Consider the following 6,000-nt stretch of genomic DNA (forward strand, 5'->3'; position numbering starts at 1 on the left):
ACTCATTAATAGCAATCAACTTTGTTTTTCATTAAAGCAATGTACTTGTATTTACGAAAAGCCTTATTTCAAACTCGATTTTATAAACTTGTGAACTCACCAACTATTTTCATAGTTGACGCTCGTTTTACATGTTTTTTCAGGAAATAATTAGTAAGTGGATATAAATATTCATCATCATAGAGCATGCTGCATCGTGTTGAAGTTATTTGTGGAGTTTTCTTTGAACAATCTTATTTTGGAAAAACTTGTATTTTGTTTCTTTTGAAGCTATGGGTTGTAAACTTTTAAATACTGCTATGGTGATGTATCATTATCTTTTGCAAGGAAACCGTTATCACTGTCATACCTTGCGTTTCCGCTTTAGCAGGGTGCGACATGTTGAGGTCTCCATTAGTCGATGCATGTACGAACAATTCGTCCTTCTTCTTGAAGAACTAGACTGGAGTTTCCCAGGGTGAGAAGCTTAGTCTTATAAAGCCATTGTTTAGCAGTTCGTCGAGTTGACCGGACAGTTCTTGCATCTCTGCAGGTGCTAGACTATAGGGCGATTTGGCTACATAGGTAGCCCCTGCAACTACTTTGATTTTCGAAGTTGAACTTGACGTTATGGAGGTAATCCTGGGAGTACTCATGGAGTAGGAAATAGGGTAGGTACTTCTATTTTTATATGTATCCCCTGTCCTCTCTTGGTGAGAAGGCATTTGATTGGGCTCTAAGTTGATTCGTATGGCAACACTATCATTCATAGTCTTGAGCAGTCTCCGTCCTGAAGTTCATGCTAGAAGTCATACATGGTTCATCAATCACAATCTCATGTATACGATTCGTATATAAACAAGATTGAAAATGTAGTCGAATAAACGATTCTTCTTTAAACTCACATCCAAACAAGGAAAAGAAGTTAAAGTGGAATCATCAATTCTAAACCTATAGTATCTTGATTATATACCACTCTTGTGTATACAATCCTCAGTGATAGATCAACCATATGAGTCTGCGGATTGAACTTGACGTACTGTACGAGTGGTATTCCGGGGAGGTTTACTGAGGTTTCTTTGGAAAGGATACGAGACATGAGGTACTCTATGCATGAGTACCTCAGAGTTCTGGAATGACGGTTTCACTAGCAAGACGTTTACGGAGAAAGAGATTTACTCATGAAACTGGTATTGTGAGGATCGAATTGACTCAAGTCGCATGATAATATCGATCTCACTTGGAAATAAAGACATTAGACTTGATTTTAAAGGCGTTATAGACTAAACACAACAGTGCAACTTTTTAACAGAGTTTCAGTACTTTAGATTAACTACAAGACTACTGTTGCGAACAAGGTACACTACAAAAGGCAAGTACACGCAGCACGAGGGTCCCTTGACTGACGGGGTCTCGCAAAAGATAAGACTCGAGTTGCACTAGTTTTTAAACAGTTTATGAGTCTGTTACAATGAACGCCTTAATTTCTTTAACGTAGGTCTGGAGTAGTCTCTCCTGCGACAGTGATCCTTAGTATCTTCCCGTCTGCACCGAAGTTCTTTGTTATTGGAGAATCCTTTTTGATGTGTCCTATCTCGCTGCATTGGTGACATATCTAGCTAGCACCAGCATCGGTGGTAGAAGTGATGTGTCGTGTCGAAGTTATGTGGACACGGTTCCTTTCGTTGTTGCTCCCTTTCGAAGAATTCCTATTAAAGTGTCCTATTTCACCGCAACCATAGCAAGCTTGGTTAACTCCGATGTCAGGGATTTGAGTGATGGGTCATGCTGGTGCTCCACAGCTACGAGCATGGTGCCCTATTTAAGGAAATTGCAGCATTGCATTTCATGGCAAGCCCTATTATGATGAAAGCTACACCTGAAACACTTCGGGCGTTTTCCCTCGTATGGTCTGATCAATGCTGAAATGGCAGGGGTTGCCACTTGTTGCTGTAGGATAGCAAGTCTTTGGGATCTCTTGCGCCCCTTTTGGCCTTGGCAATTTCGTTTCTTTTTCTCAGCTTTACGACTTTGCAAGTTCGTGACTGTTGTCATCTTTTGGCTTCTCGGATAGATACAACGATCATAATTTTCAACCCCCTAGCCAGCCTTGTTTGCATTGCGCGAGCTGAGGTTTGCAAGGACAGCTGTCACGACAGCTGTTACCACGACTTGGAATGTAGCGGTGTCGATATGAAGGATAGGGGTTTCATTGCTCGGTTTATTATTTCTAGATGACGACATGATTCTGTTATATGAAAGAAAAGGAGTTCGTGAGTGATTATGATTTGAACCTAGATGTATTTCGATCGTTCATGTAAAGAGTAGCATTATGTTCTCGATGGTTTGACCTACATCCCTATGATGCAGTCCTAGTAAAGAGTAGGAGTAAGTTTCATAGAATGGTAACAAGACATTCGTCGTCCGAACCAGGGTATCATTGGTTTGTGGATAACATGATCCAACTTTTCAAAGAGAATTGGAAATGATCCCAGAGTTGAATTTCCATAGATCAATAACTTGAGTAGAGTGAGTTTCAGATAGAATTCTAACGATAGTATGATGAAAGTATTTGAACAAAGGTTGACACAGAAGTTAGTCGACTGTCAATATCATTAATATTTATGATGTAATAAGTTTGGGAAAATTGACCTTGTAGTAGGTCTTACATCATGTCCGGAATAGAAAAAGTTTTGATAGTGAAAAGACCTAACTAAAAGTACTCATAGTATTGGGATAGTTACATAGAAAAGTGCTACATAGGACGTAGACAGAGAACATGATTCCTTAAAACGAGGAAGGAAAGTAAAGCATCTCCTTACTGGTGACGGGCCTCCCTCTGGTGAACCCTTAGTTCAGCCAATTGGCACTCCATATCAAGCAGGTGTCTTTCTGTAACAACCCGAAATTCATATCCCTAAATGTAACCCTTCTCGCGACCCGTTCCGATCATCCAATCACCGTTTCCGATTTCGTTTCTGTTTCCGACCTTTTATTAAGTCGTTAATGTGAATTTTATTTTATGACTTAATAAGTGTATTAATACCCTTAGAACTCATTCTAACATCTCATATTAATGATCGGAACATTTCTAGAATCAGCCATATCGGGTTACGGCAAATTGGCCGGGTGCGACCAAAAGCCCCGTCTAACGCCGGTATCGGGTAGAATTCTACCATGTCCCGAACTTGGACACTATTTAAAGTGATCTAAGTCTCCATTTTGAAGCTTTTGCTCCATTTTACAACTATCACACCAACCTCTCTCCTCAAACTAGATTTAAGGGTCAAAATCTCAAGTTTAAGGCTTCAAATCACCAAGGTACCTTCCCTAATTTGTTATGCAACATCTTTAGCCCTCAAATTCAAGTTCAAACCATGGGATAGGACCATTATCATAAGTTTACGGCCCTAGAACAATCCTAGGCCGTAAACTCATATAAAAGGGGTTTTTGGAGCAACAAAACCCTTCTAAACCTCAATTGGACTTTGGTTATGGCTAGAGGACTTTATGAAATGGAATTAGAATGCCTCAAACCAAGATTTAAAGCCTTGTATAAGATTTTACGGCCCAAGAAGGTGCCTAGGCCGTAAACACATATTTAAAGGGGTTATAAGCCATTTAACCATTCCAAGACACAAACAAGACTTAGATATGATTTTTAGAATATTGGAAATGGACCTACAACACCTTAAACATAAATTTTGAAGAGTTTGTGTGAGTTTACGGCCAAGGCTTGTGCTTGGGCCGTAAACTCCTTAAACAAGGGTGTAAACTCACTTCTAAGATGTCAGAAAGCCATCCAACACCACCAAAAGCCTTGGAATAAATTATAGAACCAACCAAAAATAGTTTAAGGGCTTTAAACACATCAAAATCCTACATTTGAGAGTTTACGGCCATAGAACATGCCCCATGGCCGTAAACTCCTAAAAGGATGTCAAATGGTGCCCAAAATTGATTTCTAGGTTTGTTAGAATTTTTAGAATCACATGTGATTAATTTTGGGACCTTAACAACACTTATTCTCAGAGATATGTGAGTTTGCGGCCATAGACCCCATGATTAGGCCGTAAACTCCTTTAAGTATTGCATTTGCTGAATTTAATCCATCCCAAGCCTTAGGTAAAATTAATCCAAGCATTTCCAAGTGGTATTGACCCTATGTGACCCATTAAACACCATAAACCACCCCCACCATGAGTTTACGACCATAAACTCATGGGGAATGGGTGTTTAGGCCATAAACTCAATTAGGAAGTTTACTCTTAGGGAGTAAACTTAAATCCCAAGTCCCACGCTTCAATTCCTGTCCGTAGATGTCACCCGGGTCACTCGAAACACCTGTTTTGAGGTGTTTTCGTTCATTGGAGTCTAACTTCATATCTAATTAGAATTTGTAAATCTAATTAGATATATTTGTATTCCATTTCATTATACATAGGAACCTCACATGTTATCAGGCCTCGATTCGATGTTTTAGCATCCGAAATCGACACAATTCCGCGTCCGGTGAGTTCATACCCCTACCCTTTTTCAATGGTTTTTCAATGATTTCAGGGGGGGAATACAAGCAAAAGTACAAGAATATCTTGTACTCAATCACATGATTTCAGTTAAATGATTGTACATTTTAAGAATTGAAAACCTTTTAAACCAACTGTTTTAACTTGCAGAGTTGTTTGTTTTTAACCCGATTTTTAATTCTTATTATACACTATTATATTGTGTACTTTGCATTTGATTGTTCACACTTACACTGATAGAATACATAAACCATTGTAATGTCTGTAATGAAACACTAAGGTTCGAGTGTAAAAGACAGACTCCATTAGAAAACATAAAACATCTATACGTCCTTAACAATACACCTAGGCTCGAGTGTGATAGATAAATACCATCATAACACACAAATCACTGTAATGTCCTTAATAATACACCTAGAATCGAGTGTAAAGGACCATAATCATTAAATAACACCTAGGTTCGAGTGTAATGTCCTTAATAATACACCTAGGGTCGAGTGTAAAAGGACAGCCATCATTAAATAACACCTAGGCTCGAGTGTAATGTCCTTAATAAAACACCTAGGCTCGAGTGTAAAGGACAGGTACGTAGAATATAGTCAGTCGTAAATACTACTTTCCTAGTCGAAAAGTAAAGAGTAATCTTAATGATTGGAGACACGTCCTTGCAACACTTCCATGGCACGAGATAGTGGAGGACTAACCCTGTAACCAAAATCTCCATTCGTAGTAAAGCTAATGTATATTCAAGAATGGCAATCACACACACACAGTCAGGGAAACATGGGGTTTTCCTGGGGAGAACATTGAACATAATCATAACCGGTAAAGATACACACACACAGTCAGGGAAACATGGGGTTTTCCTGGGAAAGACACCGAACATGATCAGAATTGGTAATAATACACACACACACAGTTAGGAGAACATGGGGTTCTTCCTGAGTAACAGTAGTAAGTAACTAGAAAAGTGTAACAAGTTAAACAACTGAACTACATTTCACAAGAACAATCATGTTTTCATTGTACATCGTTTACTTTTCTTTCGGATTTGGAAACTAACTTTACATAAGAAAATATGGGATTTTCTTGGATAACTACTTTTTCAGGGAAACCAAAGGAACTCGTACACTTTCTGAAAAACTAACCGCTTAGGAACTCACCAGCATTATGCTGATTTTCAAACCGCTTGTATTCTCAGGTTCGCGTTAGACAGGTACCCGAAGATCCTTTTGTGCGAAGAAGGAGTTCTCAGAAGACTCGTTTCGTGTTGTTCATATATACTATGTATCACTTGTATAACTTATGGTTTTGAAACAAATGTAAAACTTTCATATATGTAATGTAATGGTTGATTTACTTTACTTACTATGTACATTGGATTTGATACTCAACGTGGAGTCAACCTCGGAAATGTTTCTGCCTTCGGTTTTCGGGGTGTGACACTTTCGTACACCCTTTGGCGTACTCGGAGCTCTATGACTTCGGCTCGGGT

The sequence above is a fragment of the Lactuca serriola genome, chromosome 3 (genome assembly GCF_051521515.1).
Source record: "Lactuca serriola cultivar US96UC23 chromosome 3, Lser_US96UC23_V15, whole genome shotgun sequence".
Lineage (NCBI taxonomy): Eukaryota > Viridiplantae > Streptophyta > Magnoliopsida > Asterales > Asteraceae > Lactuca > Lactuca serriola.